We start from the raw sequence: 17531 nt of genomic DNA on the forward strand, positions 1-17531 counted from the left end.
GAGAGGGAACACGCGGTGTCCCACGGGGACTCTGGATGCCTTCCGTGGGCGCTGGTCACCGTGGGGGGTTGAGGGCATTGTAAAATAATGAAGGCAACATTGTACTATAATGATTACTTGAGGTATTGTAACCTCTGAATGTGGTTTTTGATGTGGTGTATCATGCGTTTGTGCTGAATAAAGTATTTGGGGGAAAAAAGAGAGAGAGAGAGAGAGAGATCTGTAGAGGGGGATTTTGGGGTTTAGTCAATTGGAATGTAGGGTTACTGGTCTGAATGTACTCAGTGGGCCAAAGGGCCTACTCCACACTGTATATCTCAGAACCCCTATAAGTGCCTGCAATTATGGTGTGCACTCCTGAAACAGTATACTAATGTCAGTGGCATTTAGAATTATTCCCTTGGAGTTAAGCTGACATTAGGAACATTGATGACCACGTTAGAACTGACCTGAGACACCAATAAGTGGAGATGCTGGAATTATGAGCAAAACACAAAGTGCTGGGGTTTGAAGAAGGATCCAGAATTGAAACTCTTTGTGTCCATGAGTCTGGAGAAGGGTCCGATCGAAATGCCATTCGTCCATTCTGTCCACAGATGTTCCCTGACCCCGCTGAGTAACTCCAGCACTTTGTATTTTAATTTAGAACAAACCTGTAAGTTTTATTTGCGCATGAACAGAGGCAATTCTATTTTAAACTCTGTCTCATGATTAGAACTAATTTTAAAAGATAAGCAACTGTGCAGGAAATGTTTAAACATGGTTTCATGCTTTAGTCTTAATGCGTTCATAAACATCGGAGCAGAATTAGGCCAAGCAGCCCATTTTGCTTACTCCGCCATTTAATAACGCTGATCTATCTTTACCTCAACCCCATTCTCCTGCCTTCTTCCCGTAAACTTTAACACTCTTACAATCAATTTAAGAACCCAATCAAGAACCTGTCAATCTCTGCTTTAAAAATACCCAAAGACATGGCCTCCACAGCCGTCTGTGGCAATGATTTCCACAGATTCACCACCCTCTGACTAAAGAAATTCCTCCTCATCTCCTTTGTAAAGGTACGTCCTTTTATTCTGAAGCTGTGCCCCCTGGTCCTAGACTCTCCTACTAGAGGAAATATCCTCTCCGCATCCACTCTATCCGGGCCTTCATTCTGTGTTGGGGTCATGGCGAGAAATGATATATATACATGTATAAAGAGTAAAAAGAAGTGTGTATGGAACTCTCCAATGCTATTTACCTTACCTGCACATGGAAACTTGGGTAAGATGCAAAGATATGCATTCAGTTAAATCTTTGAATGCCAAGATAATGGAACTTTAAAGGCTTTCTGCCATAAATGTTTGTTTTGTAATATTTAGGATCTAGCACAATGTACACAGGTTGCACAAAAATGCCTTTCCATTACAAGGTGCTCTTTGACCGATGCTGTCACTAAACAGTCATTACCTTCGGCATTGTGTTTCAGTTCAGGAAATCAGAAACTTGTTCCCTGTCATATGTACGAATAACCGACTATTAACATTTTCTATGCCAAACTATACTCATCCATACTCATACTTTTAAACCTATAATGAAATGTTCGGTGTCAATTGTAAAGCCTATCATCTATTTCAAGAAGAATGTTAATTGAAATGTTATCAAAATCTGGAGAACTGCGATGAAGGAGAGATTTTTATTAAATTCCTGATATTTTTTAATAGAGTAAATGTAGTGATTAAAATCCAACTTTAAAAAAAAACTGATACTGAAATATCAATAACATCAGTGAGAAATATCCATACCTAATATCCTACTTTATTAGGATATCAAGGGTTAAGAATAGAATAGAAAACAAATAGAAGTATGTTGAAATGTATTGGCTTACCACTATAGGGACATTTTAGGAGTGGCTTTCGAGGTAAACATGTTTTCACAGGCCTGTGTCTAGAAGCCGGATAAATAATTAACAGATTAGTATTACAGCAAGGGTGTGACTGCAAAACTATTTGCAATGGTATTTTTTTAACTGTTTCATAACCAAGGTTTCTCCCAAATGTCAATGTTATTGAAGGGAAGGACAAACTGAATGGTGCTTAGTTGACATTTAGGAGTGCTGGTTCTATAGCTCTGAGTGACGCAATGGAATTTGTCTCTTAATCTCTAGTTGGCCAGGCCAGAATGAGTATCAATCATAGTTCACACGGTTTAATGTCCACGACTCAGCTATATTCAGATAATGAGGTAAGAAATTTGACATGATATGGTTCAACACCTGACCAACACAACACAAGGCTATAGCTCATTCAAGAACACTTTAACATTCTTAGAATGTGAAGCAAACTAAAATGGCCAATTGCACAATGACAAAATAACATAGAGACACCAGGAACTGATGTTTGGCTAGGGATCCTTCTTCAGACAAAGGAACATCATTTTGTTTTATGACTTTAGCTAGATTAGATTAGATTAGATTAGTTTTTAGTTTTAGAGATACGGCGCGGAAACAGGCCCTTTGGGCCACTGAGTTTCGCGCTGACCAGCGATCTCTGCACATTAACGCTATCCCAAACACACTAGGGACAATTTACACATACGCCAAGCCAATTAACCTACATACCTGGACGTCTTTGGAGTGTGGGAGGAAACCGAAGGTCTCAGAGAAAACCCACGTGGTCAAGGGGAGAACGTGCAAACTCCGTACCGACAGCACACATCGAACCCGCGTCTCCAGCACTGCAAGTGCTGTAAGGCAGCAGCTCTACCGCTGTGCCACCGTGCCGACTGGTTTATGGTCACCTATCCCAGAATACAATGATATGAATCTCAAGGAGTAAATAGTGTACAGTAAATGCAGCAACAAATGCAATCTGAAATGGTGGCTGTCTCTTTAAAATTTGCTGATTGTAGTGGAATCAAGATTCTACTCCCCCAGCTACATTCACAGCCTGATTCAGCAACTCAAACGCCCAGGAATGAAGGAGATTGCAAAAAGTGGTGAACATTGCCCTATGCACCACAGGTGCTGACCACTCCACCATTGAAGGGATCTATGGGAGGCGCTGCCTCAAAAAGGCAGCCAGCATTATCAAGGACCCACCCACCCTGGCCGCGCGCGCTCTGAAGAAGGAATAGGAGCCTGAAAACCGTGACCTCCAGGTTCAAGAACAGCTTTTTCTCAACAACCATGAGGCTATTGAACAGTGCAAAACACCAATTAAACTTTGAACTACAAACTGGACTTTGGTATTTTTGTTTGTTTTCTACTTCAGGTATATTGGCTTTTTTAATTGATCAAACTTTGTTTTTGTTTGTTTATTATTGAGTAATGTTTACAAACCTGTTGTGCTCCTGCAAGTAAGAATTTCATTGTTCCCCTTCTATGCACAGGACAATTAAACACTCTCAACTCATCAATCAGTCTGAAGAAATCAGACCCAACCCTAAACCTCGAACATCCTTGTTCTCCAGAGATCCTGCCTGACCTGCTGAGTTACTCCAGCAGTCTGTGTTCCATGCAAGATTTTAACATCTGCAGTTCCTTGTATCTGAATCAAAATTTTAATTTAGGTTTGCCCTGAAATATTGATGGCAGATGTATTGTTGATATCTTTGACTATAATTTGTGACAGAGACAAAAAAATACTTATTTCAGGTTCATGTGGATATTGTGGCACAATCAATTCTATTGTAAAAATATCACTATTTTGTTTCAGGATTATACAAAAACTATTAATAGAATTACTCTGATCTTGGATAAAGGGATCTATTGTCATGCATTGTCTGAAGAAAGATAATACAATGTAATATGATAGTCCATTCCTCTGGTCAATGACTAAAAAGGTTTTGCTGTTTGTCATTGAAAGGTTATCGGGATCTCCTCAATCTCTTAAAGGATTGTGGATTTGCAATTTACCTGCAACAGTGAGGTAATGTAGAGTAAGCAGATTGAAAGGAGGCACATAAATATTACAGGTATTTACTGTATTTACTGTTTTTTTTACATGAACTCAGTTCCTTTGTAAAACCTCACTTCAGCTAAGAGCATGACAGCAAAATCTTAAAGATTAAAGAAATGGTATTAAATGATTAGTATTCAGATAAACTAGAAATAAAATGTCACATACTTGCAACCCTGCTGAAGACCGTCTTCTTCTCACTAATGCATCAATGATTAAGAAAGTGGTCCAATTACAATGACCATACCATGTCACCTGGATCCCTGGATGCTATTTCAGAAATGTAATTTGGAGCATTGTGTTTCGTTCTGGGCGCCATGTTGTAGGAAAGATGTTGTCAAGCTGGAAAGGGTACAGAGAAGATTTATGAGGATGTTGCCAGGACTACAGGGTGTGAGCTACAGGGAGAGGTTGAGTAGGTTGGGACTCCATTCCTTGGAGCGCAGGAGGATAACCTCTTATGGAGGTGTATAAAATCATGAGAGGAATAGATCGGGTAGATGCACAGAGCCTCTTGCCCAGAGTAGGTGAATCGAGGACCAGAGGACATACAGTGGGTTTAAGGTGATAGGGGAAAAGATTTAATAGGAATCTGAGGGGTAACTTTTTCACACAAAGGGTGGTGGGTGTATGGAATAAGCTGCCAGAGGAGGTAGTTGAGGCTGGGACTATCCCAACATTTTAGAAACAGTTAGACAGAAACATGGAGAGGACAGGTTTGGAGGGATACGGACCAAACATGGGCAGGTTGGACTAGTGTAGCTGGGACATGTTGGCTGGAGTGGGCAAGTTGGGTCGGAAGGCCTGTTTCCACACTGTACCACTCAATGACTCGATTACTCTATAATCCCAATATTTCTTCTTGCAGAGTAATAACCTACTTTTCAAATGCCAATACATTTAAAAATTGATGCTAATTCTGGCCACTTTATACAATTATTAATTACTTTGTAGTGAGAAATGTCCATTAGTTTCTCTCTCTTGTTGGCTGAAGGATGGTGAGGTCAATTGTTTTGATCTTGCTGAGATCAGCTAACTCAGCACTTACCCAAGCTAGAATTTGGACCTTCAAGGTGTCAAGATCAAGGTCAGTTATTCATCATCATATCATCATATATATACAGCCGGAAACAGGCCTTTTCGGCCCACCAAGTCCGTGCCGCCCAGCGATCCCCGTACATTAACACTATCCTACACCCACTAGGGACAATTCTTTTACATTTACCCAGCCAATTAACCTACATACCTGTACGTCTTTGTACGTCACAGGTACCATTAAGGTACATTGAAATTTGAGTTACTATACAGCCATACTAAGTGAAAAGCAACAAGAGACACAGCCACATAAAATTAACATAAACATCCATCACAGTGCATTCCACGTTCCTCACTGCGATGGATGCCAATATAGTTCAATCTTCTTCCTCTTTGTTCTCCTGCGGTCGGGGCAGTCAAACCATCCGCGGTCGGGGCGATCAAAGCCCCCGCAGCCGACGATCGAAGCCCCCGTCGGGGTGATCGAAACTCCCGCGTCAGGGCGGTTGAAACTCTCTCCGCGGCATGGAGCTCCCGAGTCGGCCTCTTCTAACCAGAGACTGGGGGTTCATGATGATAAAGTCCACAGGCCCCACAGTTGGAGTTGGCAAAGGGATCGCAAGCTCCACGATGTTAAAGTCCCACAGACCCCTGCGGCTTGGAGCGCTTGTCGGTCTCCATGAAAGGCCACCAACCACGATGTTAGGCCGCAGTGGGGACGGAGATACGCTGCGGAAAAAGTCGCATATCCGTCGAGGTAAGAGATTGAAAAAAAGTTTCCCCCATCCCCCCTCCCCCACCCCATCCCCCCACATAAAACAAACCAAGGAACACTAAAACATACTTTTAACACATACTAAAAATAACAACAAGAAGAAAGGGCAGACAAACCTTTGGCGAGGCAACCATGACCACCACAGCATTGATGTGCAGAGAGAGCTTGGGCTCCAGGTCAACAGCTTGAAAGTGGCAACTCAAGCAGATAAAGATGATAAAGAAGGCATATGGAATACTTGCCTTTATTGGGCATTGAAAATCAGAGTCAGGAAGTCATGTTGCAGCATTAGAGGACTTTGGTGGGGCCACATTTAGAGTATTGGATACAGGTCTGGCTGCCCCTTTACAGGGAAGATGAGAAGTCTTTAGAGAATGTGCAGAGGAGATTTACCAGAATGCTGCCTGGATTACGGGCTATGATTCATAAACTGAGGTTGGATTGTTTTCTCTGTAGTTTCAGAAGCTGAGAGGAGATGTGGTAGAAGTATATAAACCTATGAGAGGCATAGATAGAATAGACATGCAGATTTTTTTACCCAGGATGGGAACGTCAAAGACTAGAGGACATGGTTTTAAGGTGACAGGGTCAAAGCTTGAAGAAGATGTGCGGGGAAATGTTTATACAAAGAGGTTTGTGGGTGAATGGAATACGCTGCCAGGGGTGGTGGTGGAGGCAGATACAATAGTGGCTTTCAGGAGGCTTTTAGATGGGCACATGGATATGCAAGGAATGGAGGGATATGGATCATGTGCAGGCAAATGAACTTTGATTAACATGTTTGGCATAGACATTATCAGCTGAAGGGCCTGTCCTTTTGCTGTACGGTTCTATGTTCCATGTTTCATGTAAGCAAGTGAAACTTAACCTAAAAAATCATCAAGGTGAAAAAATATCAACTGGTTGCTTGCGTGAACGTGCTTCAGCAAACGATAACTATCTCACAAATGAGGTAGAATGCTTTCATCACCAAGGGACAGACTTCCTAAAATTTACAATAAGAATCACAGTCCAATCATGCCGTATTTACATAATTTCTATTCTGAATGATGCGTCTGTCTGTCAAGCAAAAGATTATAATCACCATTTCATCCACACAGTTTCAGACTCTAAATGAATGCAGAGATAAACGTGGGTTCCTTCATAAAATGCATGACTGGAGAAGACTGGAACGGCTAGGCTTGTATACACTGGAATTTAGAAGGATGAGAGGGGATCTTATCGAAACGTATAAGATTATTAAGGGGTTGGACACGTTCGAGGCAGGAAACATGTTCCCAATGTTGGGGGAGTCCAGAACAAGGGGCCACAGTTTAAGAATAAGGGGTAGGCCATTTACAACGGAGATGAGGAAAAACCTTTTCAGTCAGAGGGTTGTAAATCTGTGGAATTCACTGCCTCAGAAGGCAGTGGAGGCCAAGTCTCTGAATGCATTCAAGAGAGAGCTAGATAGAGCTCTTAAGGATAGCGGAGTCAGGGGGTATGGGGAGAAAGCAGGAACGGGGTACTGATTGAGAATGATCAGCCATGATCACATTGAATGGTGGTGCTGGCTCGAAAGGACGAATGGCCTACTCCTGCACCTATTGTCTATTGCCTATTGTCTAAATGCACAGGCAAGTCTCGGAGTCTCCCTGCCCTCACACGTACGCCCAGACTCGTATTGCCTGGGATGAATTGCACAGAATTGCACAGGCTCCTCACAAGGGAAATGCAAGATGGCTGAAACGAAACTCAACTAAAATGTAGCAATTACATATAAATCACTGCCAAAGCAAAAGTGGCAGAGGATAAAATTCAGGTCCTTTGTGTTTGGGTTTAAAACATTTCGCCTCACTGCCTGCTTGACTTGGCTGTTCCATTGGGTCAAAGAAGTTACATCTGGGCTTGCTGGATCTCCCGGTTGCAAACCATTTTATCTCCCTTCCCATTCCCATACCGATCCTTCTGTCCTGGGCCTCCTCCATTGCTAGAGTGAGGCCACATTCAAGCTGTAGGAGCAGCACCTCATATTCCCCTTGAGTAGCTTATAGGTATAACCCAATGGGCTGATCATTGAATTCTCCAAGTTTAGGTAACAATCTCCCCCCACTTTCTCCCCTTCTCTTCCCTGTGGCCCAACTGGGATTGCACCCATTTCCCGCACAATCCTGACCCTCTTTACTCTTCTCCATATTTCCTTTCACCTATATCCCTTCCTCTGGCTTCACAGGTCACACCTCTCCTTATCGTACAACCTATTGTCACCTTTTCATCTCTAGCCTTTGCCCACACACCAAATCCCCCACCACTGTATCCGGCTATACTTACTACAATCAGTCTGCAGAAAGATCCCCATCCAAAACGCTACCACATCGTCCAGAGATGTTGCCTGACCTACTGAGTTACTCCAGCATCTGCAGATGCTAGTATCTCCAAGTTAGATGACTTGGTAGAAGCACCATATGGTTCCGACATAGTGTCTTTGACCTGAAACATTCACTCTGTTTCCTTTCCCACAGATACGGGCTGACCTACTGAGTATTTCCAGCATTTTCTGTTTTTATTTTAGATATCTCAATTAATACTTTAAAATGACGACCTGAAGTTGACTTTGGTTATGTGACAGTCTGAATAATTGACACTGATGGGAAAGTGTGAACTCCTAATTTAGCTGGGGATTAGGTGGTAAATCTTATCTCATTAAATCTCACTGAAACCTACCGAATAACAAAAGGCCGAGATAGAGGGAATGTAGAGAGGATGTTTCCAACAGTGGGAGAGTGTAGGACCAGAGTGAACACCTCAGATTCAAATGACGTATCTTTTAAAATGAAGATACTCATAGAGTCATTGTTATACGAGAATTTTCCCGAACAGTCTGACCCATAGCGCTGTGGCCATTAATACTATATTTAGAACCCATAACGCTGCAGCCGACAGCTCTTTGTTTCAATTTCCATGCACTAAGCCGACAGCACTCTCTTTAAACGTTTGCATGCCAAACCGACAGTGCTGTGTGTATTACTTTTACGTGGCAAGTCTGTAGCGCTGCGTATTGCTTTACGCGCCAGTCTGCGGCTGATAGCGCTTTGTTCCCGGGGAATGGGGGGGGGGGGGGATGGGGTGGCCCTCACTCGGATGCAGTCCCCTGCCATTAGTTGTAGTTTGAATTTGGGAACAGCGCTATTAACCTGGACTTAACGGCGGTTATTTCAACAGCTGATTTGTTACCTGTATAAAGGCAGGTGCCAGGAAGCCTGAAGTTAGTTCATGTACGAGAGGGGTTCACCGACGGGCTGAGTCACCATCAGCGCCGCGGACGGAGGCAGAGAGAGAGAGGGAGGCATGCTGCTGTAAAACGCACCCCGCACGCACTGAGACAAGTATTGTTTTTGTTCTCGCCAATAGAATTGATTTGCAACCAAAGAGACGAGTGAGCCTTTTTTCTATTCTACTAGTCAGACCCTTGAACCTGTTCCCTTGCAACAGTCATACAGTGTGGAAACATGCCCTTCGATGGTTCTCCATTATGGACTTTGCTTTTTGCACTAATATGGCTTACCTAGTATTGTGATTATTAATTTATTGTATTATTGATTATTATATATTATCTTTGTGTTATTGCATGTTTTTAACACGACCTGCTAAACGGCAGCAAGTGAGAAGTTCATTGTTGTCGGTTCATATGACAGTGAAGCACTGTTGTCTCTTGTGTGACGTGCTGGTGGAACTGGACATCGCATGGATGCTGCTTTGGATACAAGCACGACACAGCTGTAGCAGTGTTGACTTGAGATCATAGACTTGACAGCAGGATTTTGCACGGCTGGCACTTGCTTGATGCTGGACGGTGTGTCAAATTTTACTTATTATTATTGAGAATGCGGTGGGGAGGGGGTGCCGAGAACTAATGGGGACCTGGTGGGTGGGTGGGGGTGGGGGTAGTGGTGGGGAGGTGCCAAGAATGAGGGGGTCTCGGTGGAGGGGAGTCAGGCCGAGGACAAAGAGGAGCTTGGTGTGATGTGTGGGGGGGGGGCAAGAATGAGGGGGGACCTAGCGGGGGGGGGGTCACTGAGAACAAGGGGGGGGACCAGCTGGTCGGGAGAGGGGGTCAGGGTTGCTGCCACATGATGCGGGAGGCAGTAGATAGGACTGTTCAGTGAACCTTTGTGTACCTTTGTCGGCACCAAAACATGGTGACCCTTGTGCACTACCTAGGTGAGGTCTGCTACATGATTGTCTCGGGTTGTATGCAAAACAAAGCATTTATCTGTACCTCGGTACAAGTGACAATAAAGTATCATTGAACCATTGAATCATTGATTTACGTGGAGGGTTTGTTAGAATTGAACAGTTTGCTCGACTTGGAGGCCAATGATGAGCCAACCATATTGTTGCGTGGCTGGACTTGCATATTACCCAGATTGAGTAACGAGAGCAGATTTCCCTCCCCAAAGCCCTTTAGTGAGCCCAGATGGGGCCTCTGATAATCCAGTAATTCCATTGTTACAAATATGGTTAGTGTCTGTCTTCTTCCAGATTTATTTAATTAACTGACTTTTGATTCCCCAGCTGCAATGCATAAATAGAAAACATAAGGTTTGAGATGGAGGCTGGAATATAGCAACAGGAAAGAGGCTTCAACAATTAAATGTAAAATACATGTACGTTTTGGCTCTTGCTATGAAGCTCAGAACATTATCTCTTCCTTTTGGCTCTGCCAGATTTTTCTCTTGCCTTCTTTTCCTCTTCCTTCCTGTTCTATAGTTTGTTTTTTGCCTTTTGTCCCTCTCCTCTGGAAAACGAATCACTCCCTCAACTCACCATTGTATCGTTGCCGACCTAATCCCCTTCTGTTATCCCGTGCTTTAAATCATTACTGGGTTCATCCACATCTGCTGTCTTTGTTTTCCGCACAATTCAGAGAGGTCACAAGGTCAAAAGTGATAGGAGCAGAATTAGGCCATTCGGCCCATCAAGTCTATTCCGCCATTCTATCATCTCTTCCTCTTTCTCCTGCATTCTCCCCACAACCTCTGGCACCTGTACTAATCAAGAATCTGTAGGGACATAGGGATTGGCTGGGAGAGTTCGAACCCTCGGATTGGCTAGCGATGTCACGAGGTGTGCCAGTGCGGGAGGGACAAGCAGTCTAGTGTTGAACTCCGTCTAGGTAAGACGTTTTGTTGGTTGTCTACAGTTTTGAGTGTTGCGATTGTCACGGAGTTTTGCCCATGCAATAAACTCTGTCTGCAACACCCATCCGCTTCCAGACTCGCCACATTGGTGACCCCGACGTGATCAACGATCACAACAACATGTCGCAGGAAGGAGCGAGCAGTGGGCAGCCAAACGCGGGCGGCGTTCACCTGCCCCCGTTCTGGGCCCATCAACCGCACCTGTGGTTCGTGCAGGCAGAGTCCCAATTCCACCTCAAGAAAGTCTCGGAGGGCCAAGAGAAGTTCCACCACTTGGTAAGCTGCCTACATCCCGAGGTGGCCGTGCGGGTGGGACGGTACCTGACCAACCCTCCCCAAACCGAGAAATACGAGGGGCTCAAGAAGCTCCTGCTGAGGACTTTTGGTTTTAGCCAAAACCAGCGGGCCCTGAAGCTCCTGCATTTACCGGAGCTAGGGGATCGGCTACCATCGGTCCTGATGACCGAAATGCTAACCTTGATCGGCGACCACCAACCTTCCGGGAGAAATTGCCCCGGGACGTCAGGTTAGTTTTGGCGGATGTCTCCTTCGAAGACCCGATGGCGTTCGCGGAGAAGGCCGACACGCTCGTAACGGAGGACTCGACAGGAGACGACTCGGTAAATCAGGTTTCAAGGCCTAGGAGCGACCGGCCGCGCGGCCAAGATGGCGGCGCATCGGCCGCCATTTTACAGAAAGCCCGCCAAGACGGAGCTGCAGCGCCCGCCATTTTGCAGCGGGCCCACGCAACAGAGCCGCACAGGTGCGGCTGGTGTTTTTTCCACAAGCGGTGGGGCGGTGAAGCCCGAAATTGCAGGGCTCCGTGTACCTTTCCGGGAAGTGCCTCGGCCGATCGAATATAGAGGCAGTCTCGATCGGCTGCAATCGCCACCTCTACGTCACGGATCGAGGTACCGGCACTGTTTTTCTGGTCGATACGGGAGCTGTCATTAGCATCGTGCCTCCATACGGCTGCGAAGTTCGAGCAGGTAGGAAAGGTCCGTCCCTCATCGCGGTCAGCGGCAGTCCCATCCGCACCTACGGCAAGAGGGCCATGTCCCTGTCCTTCGGGTCCGCGACCTACCATTGGGAGTTCATCGTTGCCGACGTGGGCCAGGCCATCCTGGGCGCGGATTTCCTCTCGGCTTTTTCGTTTGTCGCAGACGTCCGCGGGAAGGGCCTGCGACCCTCGGCTAACAGCACGGAGCCTGCTACTCCTCCACCTGCCACCCTACCCTGCCCGTCGATCCGAGCCGTCACCACGGCTCCCGGCCAGTTCGCTGCGGTCCTCGCCGACTTCCCGGAGCTCCTCGTACAGCGGTTCGATGCCCCTTCCGCTAAGCACGGTGTCGTCCACTTCATCCCTACCGAGGGGCCGCCTGTATTCACCCGGGCTTGGCGCCTGCCTCCCGACAAGCTGGCCATGGCTCGGGAGGAGTTCCTGAATTTGGAACGGCTGGGGATTGTTCGTCCTTCAGACAGCCCGTGGGCCTCCCCCTTGCATATGGTCTCCAAAGCATCTGGGGGGTGCTGACCATGCGGGGATTACCGGCGTCTTAACGCTGCCACCTGGCCTGACCGCTATCCGATCCCTCACATACAGGACTTCTCAGCCAGCCTCGAGGGCGCTACGGTGTTCTCGAAGATCGATTTGGTGCGAGGATATCATCAGATCCCCATCCACCCACCGGACATTCCCAAGACGGCTACGATTACTCCGTTCGGGTTATTTGAGTGGTTGCGCATGCCGTTCGGTCTCAGGCATTCCAACGTCTCATGGATCATGTGGGTCGCGGGTTGTCTTTTGTGTTTATTTAACTCGACGACATCCTGGTTGCTAGTTGTTCGGTCCCAGAGCACCTGGTCCACCTTCGCACTGTGTTCCAAAGGCTGCAGGACCACGGCCTGATCCTCCACCAGTCCAAGTGCCAGTTCGGCCTGTCCTCGGTGGATTTCCTGGGTCACCGGGTCACACCGGCCGGTGCCACTCCCTTGCCCGCTAAGGTGGACACCGTCCGCTCTTTTCCCCGCCCTACCACCATCAAGGGCTTGCAAGAATTTGTGGGCATGGTGAATTTTTATCACCGGTCCGTGCCTGCGGCAGCTCGGATCATGCGCCCCCTTTTGCAATGCCTCGTGGGTAATCCCGCTGAGTTGGTCTGGTCCACAGCTGCCGCGGCGGCATTTGATGCGGTCAAGCTGGCCCTCGCCAACGCCACCATGCTCGTGCACCCCCGCTCCTCGGCCCCCACGGCCCTGACGGTGGACGCCTCAGCCGTGGCGGTGGGGGGGGTCTTAGAGCAACAGGTCAATGGTCACTGGCAGCCTCTGGCATTCTTCAGCCGGCAGCTTACCCGACCCGAGCTGAACTACAGTGCTTTCGACAGGGAGCTCCTGGCCCTCTATTTAGCTGTCCATCATTTTCGCTATTTTTTGGAGGGCTGCTCTTTTGTTGCCTACACGGATCACAAGCCCCTCACGTTTGCTTTTTCTAATGTTTCTGATCCGTGGTCGGCCCGCCAGCAACGGCACCTCACCCTCATTTCGGAGTTCACCACGGATGTTCGCCACATCGCGGGTAGGCTTAACGCCGTTGCTGACGCCCTGTCTCGGCCGGCCAGTCCCTCTGTGGCTGCGGTGGGGCGCGAGGTGGATTTTCGGGAGCTAGCGGAGGCTCAGCGCCTGGAAGACATTGCCTCAGCGTACGCCTCCACCGCCTCAGGGTTGCGGTTGGCCCAGGTAGCATGCGGCCCCACAGGTACCACACTTTGGTGTGACGTTTCCCTTCCCCGCCCCCACCCGGTTGTGCCGACCGCCCTGCGGCGTAAGGTTTTTGAGGCCATTCACGGCCTGGCACACCCGTCCATTCGGGCGACCTCGGCTATGGTGGCCGCCCGATTTGTCTGGCACGGCCTGCGGAAGCAGGTGGCCGCCTGGGCCCGCGCCTGTGTCCCGTGCCAGACCTCCAAGGTCCACCGCCACGTCCAGCCCCCGTACCAGAATTTTGTGGTTCCGCCCGTCCGTTTTTTCCACATTCACGTGGATTTGGTTGGTCCATTGCCTTACTCTAGGGGCTACACATCTCCTGACGGTGGTCGACCGTTTTACTCATTGGCCGGAGGCTTTTCTGTTGTCGGACACCTCGGCAGCCTCCTGCGCACGAGCCCTGGCGTTGCATTGGGTTGCCCGTTTCGGCGTCCCGGCCATCATCACTACCGACCGGGGCGCCCAGTTCACCTCATCCCTGTGGGTCGCGCTTGCGCAGCTGTATGGGTCCCGCTTGCAGCAGACCACCGCCTATCATCCCCAGGCTAACGGGATGGTAGAGCGCTTCCACCGACAGCTGAAGGCGTCCCTCTGTGCCCGCCTGACCGGCCCTGACTTGGCTGACCAGCTGCCTTGGGTCCTCCTCGGTATTCACACGGCCCCTAAGTCCGATCTGGGTACTTCCTCGGCGGAACTCGTCTATGGCTCGCCCCTGCGGGTGCCGGGCGACATTTTTCCTCCATCCTCCGCCCTGCCGTCTTCCGTCCCGTCAGTTTTGGCTTCTCTCCGGGCTCGGGTAGGTTCCCTGGCCCCGGTCCCAGCCTCCCGTCACGGGAGTACCGCACCGCACGTACCGGCGGACTTGCACGACTGCGAGTTTGTTTTCCTCCGGCGGGATTCCCACCGGCCCCCTCTGCAGCCGGTCTACCAAGGCCCGTTCCAGGTGCTGAAAAGAGGGACGATCACCTTCACTCTGCAAGTGGGCACCCGACAGGAGCTTGTCTCTGTCTCCCGACTTAAACCGGCCCACTTAGACCAGGACCGTCCCGTTCTGGTGGGTCAACCTCCTCGCCGGGGCCGCCCTCTGGCCGGTCCACCGGGTTTCCCTGCTGCGTCTCTTCTCCCACCGCTCGGGCCTCCGCTGCCCCCAGTCGTGTTTCCTCTGCCTCCTATAGGCTGCGCCCCCATCGCCTCCACCTGCAGGGCCCTCCCTACCTCCCACTCCAGCTGCGCCCCCATCGCCTCCACCTGCAGGGCACTCCCTGCCTCCCCCTCCAGCTGCGCCCCCATCACCTCCACCTGCAGGGCCCTCCCTCGTCGCCGGGGGTACCGGCGTCCCCGCTCCGTACCCGTTCAGGTCGGGCGGTCCGGGTGCCCGTTAGGTACCGTACCGAGGGTTCTGGGGGGGGTCATGTAGGGACATAGGGATTGGCTGGGAGCATTCGAACCCTCGGATTGGCTAGCGATGTCACGAGGTGTGCCAGCGCGGGAGGGACAAGCAGTCTAGTGTTGAACTCCGTCTGATGAAGACGTTTTGATGGTTGTCTACAGTTTTGAGTGTTGCGATTGTCACGGAGTTTTGCCCATGCAATAAACTCTGTCTGCAACACCCATCCGCTTCCAGACTCGCCACAAATCTATCTATCTCTGCCTCAAAAATATCCACTGACTTGGCCTCCACAGCCTTCTGTGGCAAAGAATTCCACAGATTCATCACCCTCTGACCAAAGAAACTCCTCCTCATCTCCTTCCTAAAGGAACGTGCTTTAATTCTGAGGCTATGGCCTCTGGTCCGAGATTCTCCCACTAGTGGAAACATCCTCTCCACATCCACTATACCCAAGCCTTTCACTATTTGGTAGGTTTGTGCTGCTTTGCAGTGGGAGGAGTTGGCTGCGCCTAACGGCTGCGGCTCTCTGGCAGTCTGTTTGTCTTTTTTTCTTTTTTTTTGTTTGTGTCGGTGTTGGGATGGTTTTGGTTTCTGTTTTTGGCTGTGTATGTGTGGGGGGGGGGGGGGGTGGGTGTGTTGGGGGGGGGGTGGGTGTGTTGGGGAGGGGGGGTGGGGCGGGGGAAACCTTTCTTTTATTAGGTCTCTTCCCCGGGGCGCAGCTCGCCCGCGGGGCCTTCCATCGCCCGGCGCGGCTCGGCCGCTGGACTTAACATCGCCGGTGCGGCTCGGCTGCGGGACGTTTCAGTGCCCGGTGCGGCTCGGCCGCGCGATGTTTCAGTGCCCGGTGCGGCTCGGCTGCGGGACGTTTCAGTGCCCGTCGCGGCTCGGCTGTGGGACGTTTCGGTGCCCGGTGCGGCTCGGCTGCGGGACGTTTCAGTGCCCGGCGCGGCTCGGCTGCGGGACTTAACATCGCCGGCGTGGCTCGGCTGCGGGACGTTTTGGTGCCTGGTGCGGCTCGGCCGTGGGACGTTTCAGTGCCCGGTGCGGCTCGGCCGCGGGACGTTTCGGTGCCCGGTGCGGCTCGGCCGCTGGACTTAACATCGCCCGGTGCGGCCGCGGGACGTTTCAGTGCCCGGGGCGGCTCAGCCGGGGGGCCTTGACTCGTGTCGGTTGCCTCGGTAGGGGTCGAGCTGTCTGTCCGTGGGTGCGGGGGGAGGAGAGGGGAAGTTTTGTTGCCTCCATCACAGTGAGGGGGTGTTTGGAGTCACTGTGATGGATGTTTGTGTTGGGGTCGGGTATCCTGTGTTTTTTGCTGTGACTGCTGAAATTTCGCTCGGTGTTGTGCCGAGTGACAATAAAGTTTTGTTATGTTATGTTATGTTATGTTATAAACTGCCTCTTTCACCTACCTTGCTGGCCTTCCCACCCCATGTACTGTCTGGAACTAACTGCTCCTTTCTCCCTCCAGCCATGCCACTGTCCTGTCCACACAACCTTGTTAAACTGACTTCCCTCACTCAACACCTTCCAATGCAATGGCAGGAGATGTAATGCCTGCCTTTTTAATTATTCTCTTCCTACTTACCATATTTCCAACATACTTTCCTAATATCCAATGATTATTCTTCAATTTCACCTTCTCTGGGCCTTTGCTGTTCTGTACTCCTACTTTGATCATCATCTCATCTTGTTTTATCTCTGCAGCTTAAAACCTCTATTTTTGAAAACTTCAAGTCAAGTCAAGTCAAGTCAAAATTATTTGTCACATACACATACACGATGTGCAGTGAAATGAAAGTGGCAATGCCTGCGGATTGCGCACAAAAAAGAATTACAGTTACAGCATAGAAATAAAGTTAATAAGTTACTATAGTGTAGACAAAAATTTAGTCTCTGGGGTTATAAAAGTTGACAGTCCTGATGGCCTGTGGGAAGAAACTCCGTCTCATCCTCTCCGTTTTCACAGCGTGACAGCGGAGGCGTTTGCCTGATCGTAGCATCTGGAACAGTCCGTTACTGGGGTGGCAGGGGTCCCTCATGATCTTGCTTGCTCTGGATCTGCACCTCCTGATGTATAGGTCCTGCAGGGGGACGAGTGTAGTTCCCATGGTGCGTTCTGCCGTACGCACTACTCTCTGCAGGGCATTCCTGTCCTGGGCAGAGCTGTTCCCAAACCAGACTGTAATGTTGCCGGACAGGATACTCTCTACAGCCCCAGAGTAGAAGCAATGAAGGATCCTCAGAGACACTCTGAATTTCCTCAGTTGTCTAAGGTGGTAAAGACGCTGTTTTGCCTTACCCACCAGTGCGGCAATGTGCGTTGCCCACGTCAGATCCTCTGTGATGCGGACTCCCAAGTATTTAAAACTGCTCACCCTATCCACAGTAGACCCATTTATCTCCAGTGGGGTGTACGTCCTTGGATGTTTAGCCCTTCTGAAGTC

This window comes from Rhinoraja longicauda, chromosome 6, assembly GCF_053455715.1.
Source record: "Rhinoraja longicauda isolate Sanriku21f chromosome 6, sRhiLon1.1, whole genome shotgun sequence".
Lineage (NCBI taxonomy): Eukaryota > Metazoa > Chordata > Chondrichthyes > Rajiformes > Arhynchobatidae > Rhinoraja > Rhinoraja longicauda.